Genomic DNA, 23,791 nt, shown 5'->3' with positions numbered 1-23,791 from the left:
AAAATAGCTAGCTGGATCAGACACTAATGCTTGATAGCCGTCTTCCATTGTAGTAATGATTTAACATCTTCATTGCAAGGATTCCGTTTGTTTCTTGTATACCTTAAATACTTTTCCTTTTTCTTCCTTATCCTCCTCAGCCCAACCACCACCATGTTGCCTCTCACAGCTACAGTTTCCCTAATTATTCACTACATGATGACTTATACCTGGCTTTTTATTTCTTCTTTCTGCTTTCGTCTTGCTCTTCACCCAATACGAGCACCATGCTGAACACTAGTTCTTTGGACATCCAAAAAAAAACCTTTTCTTTGCAACCTTCCCATTTCCATCCAGGGCGTTTCATCTCAATGTTTTATCCCATTTCTCTCCACAGCTTTGGGAAACCTACTGTGCTACCAGACGCTGCAGCTCTCTTTGGGTCTGTTCTCTCTTAGCTCATACCAAATGCTGTCGCAGGTGATGTTCACAAACCTGTGAAAAGCCACCAGCTTCCATTCCAGTGATAAATATAATTTCGTCTGTCATAATGAGGTTTGAACCAGTTGGCTTATATTTGGTGCAAGACCATTTGTGTCAGAAATTATCATCTCCTTTAATTTTTAGAAGGCTTGCAGATGTTTTATCTGCTGGCTGCCTGAGACTTGTTGCGTACCTAACTCACACTGATTATCCCCTTAACAGCTGTATTTCTTGAAATGTATTATGAAGATGGACTCACAGAAAAGCTTATTTTACTCTGTTCCATAACTCCGTGACCCATGTTGATTCTCAGATGCTACTTGCTCTTGGGCTTGATTGCAATCAGCTTGACTTGTTTCTAAAACTGAGAGGATATAGGTGGTGTACAGGCCAATATGTCTCAAGACCAAGCCTCTAATCATGTTTTACCAATAACTCACAAAGAAACCTTGAGACAAACCACTTTTTCTCTCTCCGCCTCCCTGTTGCTATAAGGGAAACATCATCAGCTCTGCTTTGCGAAAAGTTCTGAATTTCTTGGGTGCAAGAAGTTGCAAAAGTACAGACAGTTGCCACTGCAGACTCAAGCTTATGAGAGACGTCTTCAGCTTTACTACTCAAGACTCATGCTTATAAGAGAAGTTTTCAGCTTGGAGAACATTCATATCTAGTTTCCCCTTTAAATAAAGTGGCTCACATGATTACCTCTGTAATGAGCTGGAACCCACAAAAAACATGCTGCAACTACCAGGGTTCAGAATTATTAGTACAAGAGAGCTCCCATAAATACTGCGGAGCCAGATTTACAAATATGGATAAGACATGGCCTGTAAAAAATCAGACATCAAGTCCAAATCTGAATTCTCCTGGGACTCAGATATATTAATTTCTCCTCCTTCTCTCCCTTTCCTCCTTCCCTGATGCTTTTGCCAAAGTAGATGAGCTGGCTACTGTTAATGGCAACATCCTGAACATTTCTCATGTTGCAGCACCGAGACTTGTTAAAGAAAATCTCTGTGTAATGGCATTAATTTGCACTTTTATACAGTACCTTTCAGCTGGGAACTCCAACGCCGTCTACAAGCACAAATTGATTAAGCCCCACAATGCGCTGCCTGGTCAGAGCTATCACCCACCTTTGCCAACCACCATGCGGGGGCTCGGTCTGCTTTGCTCACCTCATGCTTCAAACCCATAGTGGAGTCAGGAGATGAAAGCAGGGACTGGTTCTTCTGCCTTTCTGACTCCCTCCATGCACAACCTGGCTAGAAGTGGCCAGCAGAGCTTTTTTTTTTTTGCAGTTCAAGGGTACTGGTGGGGGACAGCTACAAAATGGGGGGAGCAGTGTGGCTCCTCCCTGCTTTGGCATATTCCCTCCCCTCTCCTCCCAGTCTTGTGCAGAGGGAGGAATAAAAATTGATGATCTGTTGGTAGAGAGGAGCTTTCTGCATGTGCATCTTGGTGGTGGGAACTCAACCGTGAAGAGCATTGAGGGCTGGACAGCTCCGGTGAAGGCGCAGGTGCCCAGGCTCCCTCGGGTCCCACCTCCACACACCAAACCTACAGGGATGGGGGAAAAGCATCCCCTCAAATCACAGAATCACAGAATGGTCGGGGTTGGAAGGGATCTCTGGAGATCATCTAGTCCAGATATCTCCATAGATATAGATATCTCCATAGAAGGAGACTCCACAGTCTCTCTGGGCAGGCTGTGCCAGTGCTCTGCCACTCTCAAAGTAAAGAATCTTTTCCTCATGTTCAGACAGAATTTCCTGTGTTCCAGTTTGTGCCCGTTGCCCTCGTCCTGTCGCCGGGCACCACTGAAAAGAGTCTGGCCCCATCCTCTTGACACCTGCCCTTTAGATATCGATAGGCATTGATGAGATGCCCTCTCAGCCTCCTCTTCTCCAGTCCTGACCCCCAAGCTCCTGCTCGGGTCACCGTGCTCCTTCCCTTCCACTGAGCACCAGAGGAAATGCTCGTGCCTCGTGCAGGAAATGGTGCAGCTGAGCAAATCCTCCCTGTCCCTCCCTTAAATTATTTAATGTCCTACAGGAGCAGATGACCCCTGCTAAGCAGACTGTCAGGAGAGCAGCAGCCTTTGATGCAGTAATTGGAAATTTCCATTCTTTGCTTGCAGCCTTGAAAAACAGAAGAGTCTAATATACTGGGAAATCTCCATGCTGAGCTAGGAAATTTCCATGATGGAAATTTTTAATATATTCTCCGGCTTTAAACTATTCAGGTTGATGAGGCTTGGGGTTTTTATTTTGTGTTTCACGTTGTGTTTGGGGGTTGTGGTTTGGTTTGTTTCTGTTTGTTTGCTTTGCAATTTGCTTAAAAGAATCAATGAATGACTGTGGGAAGGGTTGGAAAAATCAGCTAGACCAAAGGAAAGTGATGCATTTGCAGGAGAAACACGTGCGGGACTAGTGAGGCACCTGTAACACTCCTGGCTGAGTCGGAGATAATGGGAACCTGTATTTTAACGAGACGATAGCTGCCAGCGATGTGGCAGAGGACAGCGATGACTCCGCAAGAAGCTCTGCAGCGCAGCTTTGAAAGGATGGAGCTTTTGATACTCTTTCCATAAAAAGCCCAGGAGCCCAGAAGGGGAATATGCCTTTGCCCACTCAAATACTTTGCAGACCACATAAAAAAAGAAGGTAAATAGTGGAGAAACAGCTCTTAGAGGTACCTGTGCGAGCCTTCAGTCTAAATACCTGGCAGTTCTTGCTGGCGCTTTGAACAGAGAGTTCTCAGGGACAGAAAATATAGGAGGGAATTGTCAGCTGTGCTGTAAAAATTATGATGAGGAGCTTGTAGGAACGAGGGTGGGAGGACAGCAAAGGAAACACATTGGAAGCAGAGCTACCGCCTTTCCTGAATGTAATACCGAGACGCTGCACAGGCTCCCGGTTGGCTTCTGCAAACCCGTACCAGGCTGCAGCCTCCGAGGCTCTGCCAGAACCGGACCCAGCTCCGTGCACGTGCCTCGTCCCGTCCCATGCAGATGGTGGCGCTGATTCGGCTGATCTGCCAGTCTAGCATCAAAACACAATGTGGCCTTGACATTTCAAAATAACACTGTGAAAACAAAACCCTACCAAAGCCTAAGATCCTTTGGCATGCAAAGCCCCCTCCATCCAGCAGGACAAACCAGCAAAAGTGGTTGGTCTTATCACCCACTTAACCATTTATTTACACGAGCAGGAATGAGGGACTTACGGAGACGGAGCCATTGCAACTTCATTTTGTCAGCCAGCTGCTTGCAAGTGGCAGGGATGGGGAGGGAGACAGCCCAACCCACACCAGGGGCAGTCATATATATGGACTTTTTGGTCCAGAGCGTGTTTGTGGGGTCGACACACAGACACAAGCACCTCCACAAAGCCAGCCTGACCCAAACGCAATGGAAGCTTCTTGGCTGGCTTAGAATCATAGAATCATAGAATGGTCTAGGTTGGAAGGGACCTTAAAGATCACCGAGTTCCAACCCCCTGCCATGGGCAGGGACACCCCCCACCAGACCAGGTTGCTCAAGGCCCCATCCAGCCTGGCCTTAAACACCTCCAGGGATGGGGCCTCAGCAACTTCTCTGGGCAACCTGTTCCAGTGCCTTACCACCCTTAAAGTGAAAAATTGATTCCTAATATTTAATCTAAACCTACCCTGTTCCAGTTTAAAGCCATTCCCCCTCATCCTATCACTACAAGTCCCTCCACAAAGGACTATTTTGTTTCTAATGCCCCCAAAGGTGTTTCCTCCCTTTGATCAGGTGCCCCCAAGTGCATTCAAGGTGTCCCAGCCAGCTCCCGGTGTGCAGGAGCTCAAAGGAGACACTGAACTGGGATGAAATGGTGGAGAACCAGTCTGTTCTTCACGTCCACACACACAAAACCAAAAAGCAAACTCATGGCACAGCAGGGAACTTCAACTCCCATCCAGCTGGAACAGCGTGTTGCACCAAAATGTCAAAGGCCTCATTTAACTGTGCTCCTTTTAAGCTAGAAGACATTGGTCAGGTGGCAGTGAGCAAGAAGAGGTAAGACCTCAGAAGGTCCTCAGAAGGGCCAGTCCTTTTGCCACTGTGTCAACTTGTGAGGGTATCCTGAAGATCCCCTTCGCTCATCCATCACTCAAGCCTAAATACAAATGAACCAAGACACCAACCCAAGTTGTCTCTAATGGGGAAAGAGCTAAATTGTTGAGCATCTGCCTGGGACATGTTGACTATAGATGACAAAACCAGAACTAAATTCTGCTCTGCATTTGCAATTAATGCAGAGAATTATGTACCCCTGGGGCATAATTCATCTCCCTGTAAAGCAGACTTCACGTTTAACCATAAGTAACATTACTGAGCTTGGAGTCTGGCTCTACAACACAAGTGGGTGGATCCAAGCCTCACAGACTACAGAAGTGGGTGACTTTGGCTAGACAGATGGCTTTGTCACTGAAATCTCGTATTCATTTATCTGTCCTTAAATCTGAGTCCATCTGCTGTCTCCTGTGTTAAACACAGAAGGTAAAAGCCGCTGTTGGGGTAAGGTCAGTCCTTTTGCTCTGGATTTGTACAGCTCCTTGCACAGCCTAGTCCTGGTCCACACTTATGGTCCCGCTGGTACAGGACAAATATGAGCAATGTGCTGCTTCCCTCTGGGTTTGATTGTTCAACCAGGATAGGGACCTTGTAAAAAAACCACATAAAAAGCTCCGCTGGGCTTTCACTGTCCTTTGCTAATGATAGTGTCTTTTATTTTCAAGGATTTCTTTATTATTTCCTCTTCATCGCTGCTGCCAAAGAGTCACTTGAGTCATTTCCTCCATCCTGGAGGTGAGCCAAGCTCAGGATCAGGTCACCCAAATCAGGACCATGTCTTTGAGTGGGAGATGGGCCAGAGCCCAGGACCTGGTGTCCTGGAGCCCGGCACGTGGCTCAGCCACTGCTCCTGGATCGGGGGCACTTGGGGCATGATTTCAGGCTGCTCCTCGCTGAGTTTCTCCACTTTGCAAACTCAGCCTGACCTTAGATTTCAATTCACTGCTGGCCGGCTGAACCCAAGCCAGGTTTCCTATGAAACGAAGCTCACACCTGAACTTTTTGGGCTCAGGGGTGTCACTCAGCCCAAGCAGGGAATACTCCCCCAGCCTGGCTAATTGCTACTTCTCGCACGCTGCAGATGGAGAGGGCAGGGGGAGGGCAGACCACTGCTCTACGTGATGGCATAGCAAGCAGTCTGACTTTTGGACCTATTCCTCAGTGGTTTTATTTCTGAAAATGATTTGTTAGGACAGTTCATTTGATTTAATGTGCCATGGAAGTGCTCTATGGGTCACAAAAGTAAAAGCTGATGAGGGACCTTCAGCAATCGCTGCCAACAGTATTTTGCCCATATTTCCTTCCATGTTCCAAGAGACTTGCTAGATTTGTGTTTGGGTGAGTGGGGTTTTTTTAGCTCATTAAGAGTTTTACTGGTCTAGGTCAAGTTTTACTGGCATATAGAAACTGTATGTCAAATTTACAACCGGAATATTCACAGCCGAGGGACTTACATTGAGGCTGAAGCTGTTTAAATAATCAGTCAGTCAAGGAGCAGCCATACCCTCTGGCCAGCCAAAATGAACACATCCAAATGGGATCAGCTCCAGAGCGGTGTCAGCACCTGGTCCGTGCAGAGTTAAACTGTCAAACCAAGTGATTGCGAACGCTGCACACCATCAGAAATTGTGATTTCTCCATGTATATTTCATGAGCATAACAAGGAGCCACATTTGTTAAAGAAGCCGGTGCTTATGAATGATGCACTTTATCACTCTGCTCCAGTTATCTGAGCTCTTCTCCCCGCCGCTGGAAGATTACCCACATTATACATTCGACAGGATTTGTTCCAGCCATTTTCCAAAGTGAATTTTCACTGTTCCCTGTTAGCTTGGCTTCCCAAGGCTTCTGCCTTTGAGCACTGGGCATTTGGGGTTTGCGCTTATGTACCTGCCTCTACGACACCTCTCGCAGCCGGTGAACCTGTTGGGCATCTTCAGCTGAACTTGATAGAAAGATGGAGAAGTCAAGAGTGCAAAGTTTCTGGAAGTTTAATGAAAGCAAGCAGGCAAAGGGGAGCAGCAAGGGATAGAAAGATTGATTGCAACTCCCCTGGGAAACCAGACAGAAATGAAGTCTTGTAAGACCTTCACCTGCAAGTGAGGTGAACCTGAGCCTCCACCCTATGATACACCAGAGAATCCACACACAAAATGCATCCTTATCGGAAACCTTATTTGTTACTATCAGGACTACTGTGGGTTTTTTTTATTTAGAAGTTGTTATTTTAAAGGAATAAGTACCTTGTGGTGCAGCATCAGAAGGAAAACACAGCGAGAGACACCATTACCAGGTGGAGCTGAGCAGAAAGCACTGCCTCCCGTCGTGATGCTGTGCAGTACTGAGCAACGGAGAAAGAAAATATTAAACAGAAACAGGCTGTGATATTGGCTCATGGCCTAAGCGCAGGCCTGGGAGTTTGGAAATCCCAGGATCAAATCATGTCCCCGATAACAACTCCTTTTATTGCCTACAAGTGCTTGGGTTTTTGGCTACCCTAGCTAAAAGAAGTGGGGCTAATAGAGCCTGTCTCACAGGATCGTTCCTGTCCAGCAATATATAATCACTTGATGTGCTCAGCAGATGAAATGAACCCCGCAGTGAAATAAAAGGCACCAGCCATCACTCCTGTATGCATTCAAAGCTTCTCCCTACCTTTGACAGCTGCCATGCTACAGCAGAGATTGTTCTGCTCAGCCCTAGCCTCAGAATCCAAATTTAGATCGTGTCCTATGACAGGAATCATTTACATGACAAAATCTGCCTTTCTCTAGATTCCTCTAATTAAGTCCTGCCTCCCTCGCAGGCGAAGCAGTTATCGTGCTGGTGGAGCGTTGCAGGAAACCCGCCGTGGGAAAAGCAGTGTACCCGTCTGTGGGATGCTCTCCTGAGCTCATCAGGATGTATTTGGGTGCTGGACATCTCAGGGTCATTCCAGACAGCCAGGATGGGGGTGAGGGCTCCTCATCCTCCTGCGCTGGCTGCAATCCCACCGTCGAGCTGCTGGTATGACTTCAGCTCAGGAGCCAGAGGGGAGTGCTGCCCTTTGGACAATTTTTAGGGTGGATGTGGATGTTGTTGTAAAGCTGCGTGGTTGCGGGTGCCCAAACAAGAATGGATGTTGGTGAATTTTTGGCATCTCCTGGGTCTTCACTGCGTGTATGGGGTGGAAAGGTCCACCATGCTCAGCAGCAGTTGCCATACTCCAACAGACATGCTTGGCTGCTAACGTGCCTGGCAGCTCAGGAATCAAAGCTACGTGGTCACACAAATGAGTATGAATGTGTCCCTTGCTGATGATTTTAGGAAATTCCATGTATCCTTTAACCTATTCTTGGAAAAGAACCTCCTTAAGTATTTATCCTGGGGTCATTCAGGATGCCTCTGAGTTACTTGCAGCACAGTATGGTTTCAAAGACTTCCTTCTTGAATAGCTGCTCTCTCCCTGCTGGGAAGATCTGTATGTATAACTGGCTTCTTCCTCCTACAGGAGGGATGTGCGTGGAGCCTTCGTGGTAGTCCCCACCTCTGCAGCTCCCAGGAGGGTCAGACCTCACTTCAGATCTTCTACACTGCCAAGATTCCTCTGCTCAGGCACCCAGTGCTCTCCCAAAGCTGACTCGCCGGCTGCTCTATGCCTACATGACTTGGATGGCACGCTCTGCTTGTTGATGCCATTCGGTTATGTGGCAGGATCAAAGGGTTTGGCATACCATTGAGACTCGGAGCACAGGGAAAGGGTGGTCACAGTCATCAGTAAAACACAAAAGGAAGGAAGGGCGGCACTGGGAGCTCCAAGTGCTACAGCTCGTCTGGCTCCAAAAAGTCTCCATGAGATGGGTCAGTATTTGTTATCCGCTGGTGGCCCACCGCCATCCCTTCTCAGTCTGGGTGTGATTCGATATTGCCCGTATTCCTCTGGACAGGGGCACATAAGCAGCAGGAGCAAGAACAGCAAGGAGGCTCCAGGAACCACAAGAACATTTGCCAGTGATGCAGTTGGAGATGCTCTTCCCAGGGAGCAGCTCTTCCTGCAGCCTCTACGTGCCAGGACAGATCGTCTTTCAGATGAGTCACCATCTCTATGCCCTCAAACCCAGCGCGGGCTCCAAGAGTGACATTCCTATGCTCCTCGTGAGGACCACGTGTTACTCCCTGACACCCGACCAGACAGTGACCTGAGTGAGTCCTTTGCCCTCCACTTCACCCATCCCTCCATCAACTTCGTGCTGAGAGCTATGCACAGTGTTGCAGTGAGGAGAGGACCCATGGGACATGACAGCCAGCAGCAACATCTGGGGCATGTTGGGTGGAGATGGGGACTCCAGTGTGTTTGTCTCCTTGATAAATGAGATGCTGGATCCTTGGAGGTCTACCTCTTGTGCATGAGGGCTCACAGTGTATTTATCTATTGGGAAATGCCCTTTAACCTCCTTCCCATGAACCTGCTAACCTCCCAGCAGCACCTTTTTATGGTGCAAGAAGGTCTCCCCTGCCCATCAGCCACAGCGTAGCTCTTTGGGCAGCTGCCTGCACTTTCATCGACACAAAGCTCCTGCCAAAGGCAACCTGTTATCCCCAACAGGAGCACATCGGTTTCACACTCTCAGGCTCTGTGCAGGAAAAAGGGTCATTTCTCTCAGCTATTGCTGCCGGTTTCCACCAAAGTGATCACAATTCAGGGTCTGTTTCTGTGTTGGACGCCAACCACATAATGCTCTTAATCTTGGTAATTGTAGTTTATTAAGGTTCTTGGAAACCGGCAAAATGGCTTTCAGAGGAATAAAAAAAAAATTCCCAAACTCCAAATCAATGAGGAAATTCCCTCAGTGGATCACGGCTGAAAACAAACATGTTTTTGTGCTTCCAGAAAATCAGCAAGACTAACAGTGCCATTGTTTGTGTAAGGGGGATTTCCACATTTCAGGGAACAGCTTGGAAGCTGTTGCAGCCGCTGCCCTCAGGAGAGCTGGAGATGCGAACCAGCATCAGGAAAAATCACAGCAGGTTAAAAATCATGGGATTTTACAAAAATCATGGGATCATACACATTTGGGTTGTGATTTGTTTTTTTTTTTCTCCCTGTGTCTGCTTTCTGAACCTTTAGGGGGCATATTTTGCTGCTATCCTCATAGCGTGAGGCCCACAAATATACCAGTTTATTTTTGCCCCTAATAAAAACTCCTCATCACAGAGCCACATGACTCCAGGCACCCTCGTGTCAACGATGGCATGAAATATCACAAGATTTATGATAAAATTACATGAGTCACCAATGCTGAAACCTACCACGAGAAACGAGTATGACACCCGGAGAAAAATTCAAGCCTGGTTTTTAAAAGCCGTGCTGGGGCTGTGCCTTAGGACAACTTGATTTTGTTCTGCTGTGTGTTGGGAGCAAAGGGGTTCATCTCTAAAGTGTCTGCTCTGGACGTCCTTCCCACCTGAGCAAGGAGGAGTCCACACCAGGGCAGCCCTGTGCACTGCAGACCATGTCCTCTTCTCCACCTTGCTGTTGTGTTGAAGGACAGGGCCCATCTACCAGCAGTGTGGGTTGGTGCCACCTCACCACGGCTGGTGGCTTTGTGGAAGCTGATTTCACCCAAAACATGATCCCACCACAGAGAGCTTCATGGCAGGGGAGTGATCGCCGGTGAAGAGGCACTGGCGCAACGCTGGTGTCTTCTGCATCTCAAGAGAGCATCCATCTTGTGCCTGGGGCTAAAGAAGGTTGAGCAGCCCAGCAAGACCTGCTGATCCCTCTGGTCTCTTGGCAGGACTTGTGGGATGAAATTTTGCTCTCCCAGCGTCCCCATGTTGCCTCCACACTTGCTACCTAGGATTGCAGTCCCTTTCCAGATGAAGGACCCCACAGAGATCACCTGTATGCTGTATCACTCTGGAAGGCCCGGCAGAGAGCACCAGGCTGATCCCATTAACTCTGAAAGGTCTCAAAGCAGGGATCCTGCATGTGCTGCTGTTGATCTTGGAGATGGGGACCACATTAAATTGAGGCTTGGCAAGGCAAACCCAAAGCTTTCTCCTACTGTCCCCTAGCTGGCCAATACTATATTCCTTTTAAATACCATAAAACTAAAAACCGTGCAACGAGAGGCTCGGCATTTCTTCAGGTCGTCAGGAACAGAGGGATCTCAGGAGGGACCTGCTGCCTTGAAGGGTTCTGCCCAAGGCAGGGACCGAAGGCCAAGCAGGGACAGAGCCCACCGGCCAAGGACAGAGCCATGGGGGTGACAGACAGGGAATGAGGGGAGGCGAGAGGGAGAGGAGGCAAGGGAGCCAGAAACCTCTCTCTTGTCTTGCCGGCCTTCATCTGTCCGTGCGGACGGATGCTATCACCCTGAACATTGCAGTGAGATATTCCAGCCTCAGCTGATCACCCTGTCTGATACCATTTGGGAGATTACCATATCCCTTGGCTGGGCTGCCTGCCAGGAAAACATGACTGAGAGGGCGATAAGAAGGGTGCTTTGCAGGGAAGGCGATGGCGTCACTGCTGACAGAGATGTTACCTCACCCCCTCTGAGTAAGCACTGCACGGCCACCGTAAAACTGGAGCAGTGGCTCGGCATGGGGTGACATGGAGGGGGCCCGGGGAGTGAGGGCAGGGTCACATTAGTCCTCCCACCACGGATTAATCTGCGACAAATATTTGGTGGGATGGGGCAGGCGATCGGGACGTGCTGCTGGGACATCTGCCCTGTCTTGCTGCAGACTTGGGAGTGTGGTTGTTCTTCAGCTGACAGCACAAAACCTCTGCCCTACCACACTATGTATGGTGTGTCTGGGTGATGCAAGGTCCTTTTGGAGCATGGGGAAGAAAAAATCACTGCTGCTGATACTTACTAATAACAGACACGTATATTCCCTTAATTTTAGTACTTTATTTCAAAAACTATATGAAAAACTCAGCAGATAAACTCAGAAGCTCGCACCACGGCACATTAGCAGTGGAGCACCTTACCCAAACAAGAATAAGCAAACACAAGGTGGGAAGACCCTGGCTTAAAAATATCCATACAACCTGCAACGATCCATCTTGTGTGGGTGAGTCCTGATAGCCTTTAATTACGCACTCCCATGCTATTTTTTGCGCTGAGCTGCTGCCTCGTTCAGTGCTCAGGATGTACCGTGCTCAGTTAATGAGCAGCTAATCAGTGTTGTTCTTTGGCTGCTCGCTGCCGAACCTCGCAGAGCTGGCTGATGGACCTCACGGCTTTGTACAGGCATAGTCCTGCTCTGTCTCCAGGTGGAGGGAGGGCACCTGGTTCCATTTGAGTCTCCTGGGGGTTCACCTGCTCTCATCAAAGACATCTCACCTGAATGCTGGCCAATGGACTTTTTTGAAAACAGTTACATTCAGGCAGATATTCACAGGAATACAAAGGACAATCCTACTTCAAAGCTCGAATCCACATGTATTTTCTTAAAAGGGAAAAAACATCTTATGTTTCCCTACCTCTGCTTTTAGAAATGATTGAATGATTTTGGCTGAAGGTTAAGCAGAAGTAGCTCAAAACACTCAGTGTAGAAAACTTCTGCCCAATTTTTTCTGAGTTCCCGAAGTTAAAAGCAAGACAATGCATCTTCTAATAGGAAGTTTGGGGTGATTTACTAACCCATCCTGAAGTACTACCTAGAAGCTAAAAACCATACATCTCTGTCACTCAATAGCATTAACGGCTCCAAAGGAGAGAGCAGCTTAGCTCAGCTTACTGCCAACAGAAAGGGGAACACTTCAAAAGATCCAATTTCCAGATTAGACTCAGGGATGTTTCCCTTGTTCTTCCCCAAAAGCTCTTTTAAACAAACAAGCCATCAAAGATATCAGAAAATCATAGCATTTGGTTTCTTTAGGGTCTCTGAAGAGTTCAGGAAACAAAAATAACTACGAAGCTATCAAGAAATCATGACCTCAGCCTGATGAGATGAAGGACAACGAGGAAATACTGAAATTAGAAATACCTACTATACGCACAGAAATGCTTTGTGTCTTTCCATAGCCCTTATGATGCCACCAGTGCAGGATCTTAGTTCAGAGAACGAGGCTTTCATCAACGCATTATCTAAGAAAAAGAAAACTGAATGAAAAGGGCAACTGATGTATTATAGCTTGCCTAAATAAAGCCATTAGACCCTGCCATGCCATCGATGACTCTAAAACTTGATAATACGAACCATCGTCTTTCTTCAGGCTTGCTTACCAGCACGTCGGATGTGACCCATGAGAGTCTTGCCAGGCTCCCTTGTTCAACACAACCCCGTTCCTCCACTGTGCGGTGTGGAAATGCAGAAACAATGTCACTGCTATACAGAAGATGCCTTGGCCAACTTGAGAGATGCCAGTAGAACATCTGCCAACAAAACTACCTTTCTTGTGATCCTCCACTGCACAGTGGTTGACCAACACCATCTGCACTATGCCAGAGGCAGAAACCAAAGCCCTGAAGGATATTCAAGATCCATAAGAAGTATTCAGGGCAAAAAATAAATGAAGTCACGAGCTTTTCTTTGCACTGAGCTCTCAGGTAGAACTGGCTCGTGGACCTTCTGATTTATGGTACCATACGAATAAATTTTTTAACTGGCCATTGTTATAATCTGTAAGTGGAGGTATTTCCCCCAGCAGTGAAAAGCTGTTGTAGAGATTAACTTGGTACTATCCCCTGAACTCAACAGGGGGATGCCAGGCTTTGACAAGTTAAAGGACTTGGACATGTTTATAGGACAAGTAGGACCATTTATACACAAGGTCAGGTTCCACAGGTGGGCTGTGGAGTGTCCCACTGAAGCACCTTTATAATTCTCAAGAAACAAAGGTTGTAGCATTATAAATGCCAATTGCATTTATATGCATTACAAATGTCAATTGCAGTGGTAGGGTTTGATTTGCTTCATTTTAAGGTTGACATCAACAATGACAGACCAATCTCTAGATGCACCTGCGCCTCTCCATTAGCGGGTGACTAAAGGGAGCTGAGGGTGATGATCGCAGTAGATGCCTGCTGTTGACACCCAAAGTTAGGGAAGATGAGTGCTGCCCCCTTGCCTGGGGTCTGGCGTAGTCCTGGGATGGAGGAAAGACATTGCTTCCTCATTGCACAGAGGGAAAGGTCAACCGTCGGGCTGCAGTGGATGCTGACCAACCGTGTCACCGATTGCTTCTGCGCCAGGTTTCGCCCCTGTTGTCTTTGCCAAAACTCAGCCACTGCTGACTTGCACAGACTGCCCAGAACAATCCTGTTTCGTTGCCAGTCGGTCACGTCTGGACACTGAACCTTGTCCTGGACTAATTGCAAAGACAGTGCAGGAGTAAAGTCCTCCCCCTTGGTTGTGCCTCCATTGCCTTGGGATCTCTCTGAGAAGTTGCCTTCACGTGACTACAAGGGAAGAGGGGGAGTGACTGCACCAGGGCCGAGGGGCAGTGTCTCCACAATACAGCAGGCGCCTGGAAAACTGGCATCCCCCGTGCCACTGTGCTGTGCCATTGGCTCGAGAAGTGCTGACGCATCGCTCAGGAGCTGTTGTCGTCGGCGGAGTGACCTTCACCGACCTTGGCTCTGCGGATGATGTGGCTCCCATCGGTTAGTCAGCACAACACCTGGAATCTGCGCTTGGACGCTTTGAGGTAAAAGCCGACAAACTTGGTCTCTGTTTCTCCTGGATGAAGACCAAAGCTCAAAATCTGGCAGCGGGACAAGTCATGCAGAACATCCAAGTGAATAGCTGTTCTGTTGAGGGAGTTGAAGAATGTATTTATCTCAGCTCGGAGCAGAGCTCTCCAGGCAGGTGTTTGCTGGATGTAGTGTAGAGCGATGTCCTTGATGGGCTTGCTGAGGAGGGTATGGGGATAATACAAACTGTAACTTGACATGAAATCCAGCAGTAGTAGACCTGCATCCAACTGTGCTACTCTATATCTCCAAGAGAGAGATGCTACTGAAGTGACTCACAGGTGCTCAAGGTATTTCATATAACTTGCCAACATTATTTTTCTGCTGTGCTAGAATATGATTGGTTAATTGTGTGAAGTCAGGCACATTTCATGTTTTGGAAGAAGGCAGCATTATGTAGGCGTTGGAGCAATGATTCACATTCTTGCACATGTGGCATGTTTGGGTGAACCCACACAGTAGACAACACCTTAAAATGCACCACTGACCTCTGGCCAGACTAGACCCAGCCTACTTGAGAAACTGTGCTCAACTTTGCATGTGCCAGATTCCAAAAACGGGAAGTCACCAAGGCATGTCCGCTGATCAGAGATCTCAGACAAGGCCATGCATGGAGGCTGTACCATGGCCACATGGATCTGGTCACCACAGCCAGATCTCAGCGACGAGGGTGAACATGGCACAACTTAATTGACAAATAAAGAACCTGAGGTGAAGACCATTTAAGCAACATGCCTATAACTCCAGCAGAAGGTTGTTTCAGGGCTGTCATGGTCAGAGAGAGGCTGCTGGTCTGGTGGTTGGCATGTGTGTGAACATTGAGGACATTTCCCTCCTCTGCTACAGTCTGCCTGAGTGCCCTCTCGGAAGCAGTTCTGCAAAGTTGAGCTTCATCATGGCTGTTGGGCCCACAGTAGGTCTTCCGAACCTGACAAATGTGCCTTGGTGCCTGCTATGATAAGAAGGAAGAGCAAATCATTTCAGAAAAGTCCAAGCAGCTAGCTCGAAGGATGAGCTCTTCAGGCTTAGTTTCATCCATGTTCACAGACCCAACCCTCCTGCGGAGTTAGAAGCCCTTGTGCTTTGCCTTTATAACGCACCAGCGTACCTAGTTTTCTACTCCAAGGATAGTCAGGGATGTAACATCCTCCTCTACGTGCCCCTCCTTCTTTCTACACAGTGGTCCACCTGCCTCAGGTTGGCCACAGTCAGTGCCATTCTCTGCCGGCTTTCACTGTCTCCCAGGGGCATGAAACTTTTTTGGCCATTTCTTTGGAGGGGACACTGTGTAGCTGTGTACCAATGTGTACCACTGTACCAATGCTCTGTGCCCATTTCACAGAATCATAGAATGGTTTGGGTTGGAAGGCACCTTAAAGATTGTCTCGTTCCAACTCCCCTGCCATGGGTGGGGACACCTCCCACCAGCCCAGGTTGCTCAAAGTTCCGTCCAACCTGGTCTTGAACACCTCCAGGGGTGGGGCATCCGTAACTTCTCTGGGCAACCTGGGCCAGGAGCTCACCACCCTCTTCCTAATATCTAATCTAAATCTCCCCTCTTTCAGTTCAAAACCGTTACCCCTCATCCTATCACTACACTCCCTGATCAGGAGTCCCTCCCCAGCTCTCCTGGAGCCCCTTTAAGTACTGGAAGGGGCTATAAGGTCTCCCCGGAGCCTTCTCTTCTCCAGGCTGAACAACCCCAGCTCTCTCAGCCTGTCTTCACAGCAGAAGTGCTCCAGCCCTCTGATCATCTTCGTGATCATCTTCATTTCCACCTTGCAAGCTCTGGCTAAGGCACTTGGTCTCTCTTTGCCTCAGTTTCCCATGTGCAAAACAGTTCTAGGTATTTTCCTCTCTCTGCAGAGCAGCGGGAGGATAAGTACATTAAAAGCTTGGATGTTGTTCAGGTCCTAGAGTACTGGAAGCCATAGAAGTGACTTAAATAGATGGTTTAAAGCCAATTAAAGCAAAATCTTCGCTGTGAATGTAGAGATAGGAAAGATATAACAGGTCACCCAGCCCTCATCCCTTTCAGCGTAGGGTTGTTTTGTGCATTTACTGATCTTCAGCCTTGTCAAATCGTACGTGCTGCGAGTGACTTCCAATGCTTTCACCAGCATTTAACCTAAACACTTGCCCTCTTCATTTCACCCCCTTATTCCCATTTATCCCCTTGGCAATCCATCACAAACCTTGTTTCCAAGCTAATAACAGGCAAGTTACAGCAGCAATGAGATAACATCACATTAAAGGGATGACTGTGCTAATACCTCTGTTTGGCCTGGGAGCATCACCTGGGTAAATTAAATGCTCCCAGGTGCCTGAGTTGATGCAGAACAGATTCCCTGCATGAGGTCCCCTCCTTCACGCCTCATCGCTTGGCCAGGGCCAAGGGTGTGTAGGGTTTTCATCCATCGTTGGGTGAGGCCAGTCTCCTCTGGGTTATGCTTGAAGGTGGAAAAAGTGTGATAAATGCATGCAAAGGGTAAATGTTTGTTGAAACGCTCACTGCCTGGAAGCCCACGGTGAAAACACAGGGCTGACTTCTCAAAGTCCAGCCCTAACCTTGGTGGCCAGGTCCCTTGGGCATCAATCACTCATAGACTCAACCTGTTTATTCTCATTCGCCTTCCTGTCTCATTTTTACTCTGGCTGTACAAACACAAGCCCATTTGTAGTTCACGCCTTTAAAAGTGACATTTTATTCAAAGCTTTCATAAGGTGTTTTTTGTTCGTGGTGTCCCTGGGGAGCTTCTGGCTTTGGCAGCTGAGATGATGCTCTTCCAGCACCATGAGCTGCCGAGGACTTCGCTGCATTGCTTTTATGCAGAAAATCCTTTGCTTTCATTTTAATGACGTACATCTTGGGCCAATAGATGAAAGTAAATAGGATATTTCGGTAGCTTTTTGCTCTTGTAAAATTAATAAGCTCCTCAGCACCACCCTGGGAGAGCATTAGCTCAAGACGCACAAGAATATAAGCACAGGCAAAACTTTTTGTTGCAAGGAAACCTTTCTCCAAGCCCCATCTGCACGTGTTATTTCTGCCCGTTACTACTTTGTTTCAGCCCTGGGTGGGATTGTTACCAAAATAGCCAAATCCTTGCAGTCTACAGCTGTCAGATGGGCTTTGATCACAGTCTTGGGGGGGCACAGGACCAGAGGTGGGGGCAGGATCTGAGCCAGGTGTAACATGGCTTGGTCCACGCTGTAGGCGGGATTCCCCTGTGTCCTGCTCAGTGATGCTGATGAGTGAATGTACTCCCAGGATTTTTGGTGCAAGGAGCCTAATTCTGGTCCTGCCGCTCCCTTTTAGCCATGTTTCTATTTTGTAAACATCAATCAGTCATGGGGCTGTTTTATTTTAATCAAAGCCTTTTCATGGCAGGCTGGACCTCTTTGTGCAGCCTTAGAAATGCCGATGCTTTTATTACCAGAAAGCATTATTTTGAGTCACTCTCCTTCAGCAGGGCTTTTGAGAGAAATCCATGGCAGTCTTTGACCGCTAAAATGGAAATAATTTTTAAAAACAACTTGACTTGTCACCATTTTCTTTGAACTCACTGATGACTTGATCCATTTGCTTCTATTCAACCCACCCATTCCCTCACATTTTGTGAGGCATTTCCATCAGCTCTGGTGACAACAGCAGGTCCGGCTCCTGCCAGTGACAGCATCTGGGGCTGGACGAGGCCATAGACCTCTTTGAGTTGGCTTTTCTAATGCTGCTGACACAGGTGCTGTCTTTTGGGAAGCCCATCTTAGACATGCATTCCCCGGCCGCACATTTACCTCTGAAATTACATTCTTCAGCCAAGCTCTAAATTCAATCCAACCATGCGACTTCTCCTGCCTTCACCGAAAGCTGTCCTTTTGCAGGTCCAGGCTGATTTTGGTCCCTGTCTGTGGCCACACAAGCCAAGTAGAAAGACATCCCGTGGCCCGTTGTGGCTGTTTGCTCTGTTCCTCCCTCTGAAGCGACATTCAGTCCGTTGGTCAATCTGACGCTGACTGCTGCTATTTAAGGTTGCCTCATTGAACCCGGGCTGAGTTTCTTCGCTGGGCAATTTTTGCAGCTGGTTGCTGTTGAAGAGCACGCGCTCTCATATTGATTTGTCCTGAGCGCTGAACGCAAAGGGCAGGAGGGATCCTGGAGTTTTGCTAATGCTCCAGCTCCGCGCATCAGCAATTAGCGGTACAGCAGCCCAACTCAATGAAGAAGGCGACAGGCTTGGCAATCTGCTGTGTCGTTCAAAGACTCCCCTGATAGCCTGCGTGCCATTTTATTCTGGTTTATGATTTGTAAAGAGGCAGGAGCAGAAAGGAATGAGACCCCTATGGTGCTGCACAAAACCAGGACAAGGCAATGTCCCTTGTCACAAGTGATTAGGACCCTCCTGGGTCTTATAATATCTCTCAATGTTATGGTTTGAGAAACCCATAACAATTTATTGTTGTTTAGACAATCATTCTATCACCCAATGACCCCTCCCCACCTGGGAAAGGGAATTGGGAAAAAACAAGAAACCCGAGAGTTGAAGTATAAACAGATTTAAGAGTAAGATTAGATACTTGCATGACATCCTGCTTCCCTTGGAATGATCTCCGTCCCACATTGCAATAAACTACAAGCAACCTCACACTTTTAGGAACTGGTTTGTGGCCTCATGCCCTTGGGGGATGGTGAGATTAGCACCCAAAGACAGAGCAGGCACACGGGGTCCAGGCGAGGGACCCAGTGCATACTGCCCACTCTGGAAACACCGCTTCTCAGATGCTGTGCCTGAGCTCCTGAACTCCAGGGGGTTTAATGGAGCCAGCTCAGGAAAGTCTGGGTTGTGCCAGGGTTCCCCTGGGACGAGAGGAGCTGGAGCAGGTTTGGATCTGCTATGCCTCTCTCTTCCCTCCTGTGCTGTTCATTTTCCAGTGCAGCTTCCAAAAAAAAAAGTCATTAAAGGAATACCACAAGGATTTGGGGGACCATAGCCAAGGGCGCTTCCCAACACGGAGATGCAAAGGGCAAAGGTGGATATGGGAAAGGAGCAAGCAGATTGTCTCTTGCTCCTTTATCAGCATCTCTTAGATGATGGTGCTGCCTTTGGTCTTCATCCCTTCACCTCTGCCTGTGCCTGGGGAGCCAACCCTCAGCTATGGAAATTAAAGGTAGACAGAGAGGAAGAAGCGGGTTGTGGGAGAGGGTGAGCATCCTGCTTGCTGCTGCCTCGAGCTGAGCTGCCTCCTTGCCTGCACCTTGCTCGGAAGCAAAGCTCCAGCTCCCCGGCAGGTCTCCTGGTACCGACAGACCTTGCTGCTTATAAAGCTGCACGGAGGACACTATGAAGTTGGGGAAAAAATGTGTCTGGGAAAAACAGGGCAGGTGGTTTCTGTCCTCCAGTCCCACATCTGCACCTCTACCTCACTCCTTCCTTGTCTCCATGTCTCTGCTTTCCATCCTCCCCCATCACCCATAAGCATCCAGTGCGGCAGAGCATCTCCACCCCGTATGGAGTAAAGCTACTAAAACCCTGGTCTCTGCGGGGGTGATGAGACATCGACTGTTCTGCTATAGCATCCCCAATAACCGCACGTGGCAGCTCCTGTGGGGCTGCTGAGAGATGGTCGTGCCCACCTTGGTCAGCTGAGCAGCAACGCCTGGCTGACTCCCGCACCTGTATTTCGGGACTCCTGTAGTCCTGTGCGCAGCGATGCCCTGCTGCGTCCCTCCTTTCTCCACCCACACCTCACTTGCCTTTTTGACCTCCTGCCCTGCTTTCTCTGAAAGCTGCTCCATCCCTCCCCATCTCTCTTTTTCTCAGCTTCTCGGGGAGGAGGCGAATGGTTTTTTCAGTTTAGCAGTTCAGGTGGCATCTTGGCTGGCCCCGGCTGAATCCAGTAGTGAAGGACAGAAAAACACATCCAAAAATGAAGTCCCAAGATCCCTAACTAGCAACGCTGCACCTGCTCCGTGCCACGTGCGCCCATGCTGTGCTGCTTATAGGCTCCCAGGCTGCAGCTCCTTCTGCTTCTGGACTACAAAGACCAGGGGGAGAGAAGACCTTTTCCTCTGTTTTGCCCATCCTTGAGACAGGGATACCCTAACACAAGTTTTTAGTATCCCGATGAGCCAGCCAGCATCGCTGATGAGCAGGAAGGTGATGGTTTTCCAGCCCTCATTTCCAGGATGCTTTGGAGCAGGACCCCTGTTTACCGCCTTATTTCTCTTCCTTGAGGGCAGTGGTAACGCCGACAGCACTGGAAGTAGGCTGATGCTTCCTAGCCAATAATGAGTACATTTTTTGAGGTCTGACCATCCTCTGTCCCTTCTCAGCAGTGCCAGTTGGCAGAGAAGGTGAAGGAAGGGTCATTCTGCTTTGCGTGCAAGCGGCATCTCCTTGGGCCACTGGATGAACATGCTCTGCCCGGGAGAGGGGCTGTTGGGGCTGCAGAAGGTCCGGCTGTGTGCTGGAGGGAGCATCCATGGCCACCGTTGCAACCCCCTTGAGCCCAGCCTGGGACAAATCTGGGGCAAACCCAGGGTCACATCCAAGCCACTGCCGTCGCTTTACCCCTCTGCCCCTAACAGCGCCGTCTGCCTTTGGTTACGCCCCGTCCTCTGCCTTCTGCATCCCCACCAACCCCGCTCCTTGCCGTGAGGATTTTTATTTTCCAGCCTAACCTTTGTCTCGTTGAGCCAGTGAGTCATCTCGCTCATTAGCTGAACTTTGAATATCTCTTTATCCGCTGGATCCCTTTCAAGCTCGTTCCCTGGCAGCGGAAGCGCCTGCTTCGCCTTCGCTCTGCTCTGGATTGCAGAGGAACCGCCTGCCTTGCTCTTGTGGCGGCATCTGTCTCCCCAGCCAAGGCACGCTAATAACATCAGAGGGGAGCAGGGATGGCTCTCAGCCCCGCACGCGTCTTCCCGTGCCCTGGGGGTTAACTGCGAGGAGGCAGCCCTGACCATTTAGGAAGCCCCCCCCTCCACCAGGTTTTTCGGCTGGTGCTCGGCCCCTGTTCTTCCACCCACCGCCTCCGTTACTGCCACAGTCCGCGTTTGTGAAGCGACACAGACGCTCTGCAGCCGCTCTTGAAGGCAGTGGTGCTCACAGCCAACTGCCGGCAGAGCCCGACGAGAGCTGTCCCAGGGACCCGTCTCCTCACAGCCCTCTCCAGAAGGTCCAAATCCTTCATTAGTGGCTTTCTCTGCTGTTTCCCCCCTTGCTCCGTGCATGGATTTCCCAGTGAGAGCAGGGACAGCCACGTGGTGAGGAAAGGAAATTTCAGCTCTTGCAGCTGAAGGGACAGTCTCAGGGGAAGAGCAGGAGAGGGTATGGGTGAGGTGTGAAAGGGCACGGATGGTTTAAAGGGTTTGAGAGCAGGTTGGAGTGATGTAGGCGACCCAAAATCACTTCTTCTGATGTGCTCCCGGCTGCTTCAGCGTGGGTGAAGACTCGAGGAACCTCTCGCCTGATCAAATAAGAGCTGAGGATGCTCGGTCAGAGGGAGAAACCCCTTCACTGCCCCATTAAAGGTGAACAGGAGATGACTTTATCTCCTGGAGAAGACCAGCAGCCTCCTCTGCATCCCCGCTGCATTTTGGCTGTCTCATTTTGCCACCGATTATTTTTTTCCTGGTTTCCTCATTTAGCAGTTCTAATCGCCTTTCCAAATTGCTGGGCACGTGACCGAGAGCATCTCCTTCAGCATCTCAGCTCTCCTGTGCCTGCTTACGTGGACGCCGGTAATTTGTGTCTCTCCGAGCTGGGGAGCTGGAGAGCTCTTCCCCACGAGGAGGTGATGATTCACGTCCCCAGAAAAGGGAATCAATAAAGCATGACTAAGGCAGCCCTGCATCAGGATGGTGATTAGAGACTGCCTCCGCATCTTTGTCCGGAGGGGCAATTTACTGATTGTCTTTACGATTTCTTTGTCTTGCGGGGTCTTTGCCAGGCTTCCAGCAGCTCCTTTTTATTTATTCATTTCTTCATTTATTTTTGACTCTGGTGCTTCTCAGGGTTTGCATTTGCTACCTTGCGCTTTGTGGGGATAAGAAGTTGCGCCGACCTACAAATTTCTCAGCCATCTAGTGAGAACGGTAATCCACGCTGCCCGAAACTCACCCAAACAGAGAGATGGGTGTCATTAATCACTGCTATGTGGCTGCTTGGGGATGGCCTGCCCACGGAAATGCTTTGCGGCAGAAGACTTCTTGAGAGCTTTTGATTTATGAACTCGCCATCAAATGCCCCAAACACCCAGACGAGTGCATGCCGGACATGAAACTAATTATACACTACCTGCAGCTGGTCGTTCACGAGAAGGTAAATTAATGCTCGGCCACAAGACAGAGGATACTGTACACCTTTTGCAGCCCACCTCCCAAGAGTACACCTACACGCCGGTACTCCACAGCCTGGAGATTGGCTCTCATGTGGTTTAATGCTATTCCTCGGTGCTTCTCTAACTTACCACGTGCTGAAGACTTCTAGGAGCAACACGTGGATGCAGGGATTTGCCCGGTCACCCAACCAGCCCCACTCGTAATGGTTCCGGGAGCACTTCTCTGGCAGCTGTGCCATCCAAGCATGGTCTGGGGCGGGTTTGTCTTTGCAAGGTTATTTCGTGCTGGACGAGTTCCCCAGCTCAGATCATTGCACAGGCCCACAGCACCAAGGCAAGGGATTTGGGGGCCGCAGAGCTGTTAAACAGAGCCTTAGTGACAGATAATATGAGTGAGGATGGGGCTTGGGGGCACCGGCTGGCACAGGAGGTGAGGCATCAGGGAAAAGTCTTCTTGTGAGGAGGGGCCGCTTGGAAGACTCTCCATAAGGGTAAGCTCCTGGAGGGGGGGCACCAAAAGCTGCTCAGCAGAGAGGGACCTGGAGGTGTTGATTGACAGCCAGCTGAACACGAGCCAGCAGTGTGCCCAGGTGGCCAAGAAGGCCAACAGCATCCTGGCCTGTGTCAGGAACAGTGTAGCCAGTAGGACCAGGGAGGTGATTTTACCCCTGTACTCAGCACTGGTGAGGCCCCACCTTGAATACTGTGTTCAGTTTTGGGCCCCTCACCACAAGAAGGGCATTGAGGCACTGGAGGGTGTCCAGAGAAGGACAACAAAACTGGTGAGGGGTCTGGAGCACATGTTTTATGAGGAGCAGCTGAGGGAACTGGGGGTGTTTCGCCTGGAGAAAAGGAGGCTCAGAGGAGACCTTATCGCTCTCTACAACTATGTGAAAGGAGGTTGCAGAGAGGTGGGAGTCGACCTGTTCTGTCAAGTAACAGGTGATAGAACAAGAGGAAATGGCTCAAGTTGCACCAAGGGAAATTTAGATTGGATATTCGGAAGAATTTCTTTACTGAAAGGGTCACTGGGCATTGTAACGCGTTACCCAGGGCAGTGGTGGAGTCCCCATCCCTGGAGGTATTTAAGGGTCATGTAGATATAGTACTCAGGGACATGGTTTAGTGGTGGGCTGGTCAGTGTTCAGTTAATGATTGGACTAGATGATCTTACAGGTCTTTTCCAATCTAGGAG

This window comes from Vanellus vanellus, assembly GCF_965231255.1.
Source record: "Vanellus vanellus genome assembly, chromosome: 1".
Taxonomy (NCBI): Eukaryota; Metazoa; Chordata; class Aves; order Charadriiformes; family Charadriidae; genus Vanellus; species Vanellus vanellus.
The sequence above is the reverse complement of the archived record's forward strand: the minus strand, read 5'-3'. Positions refer to the sequence as shown.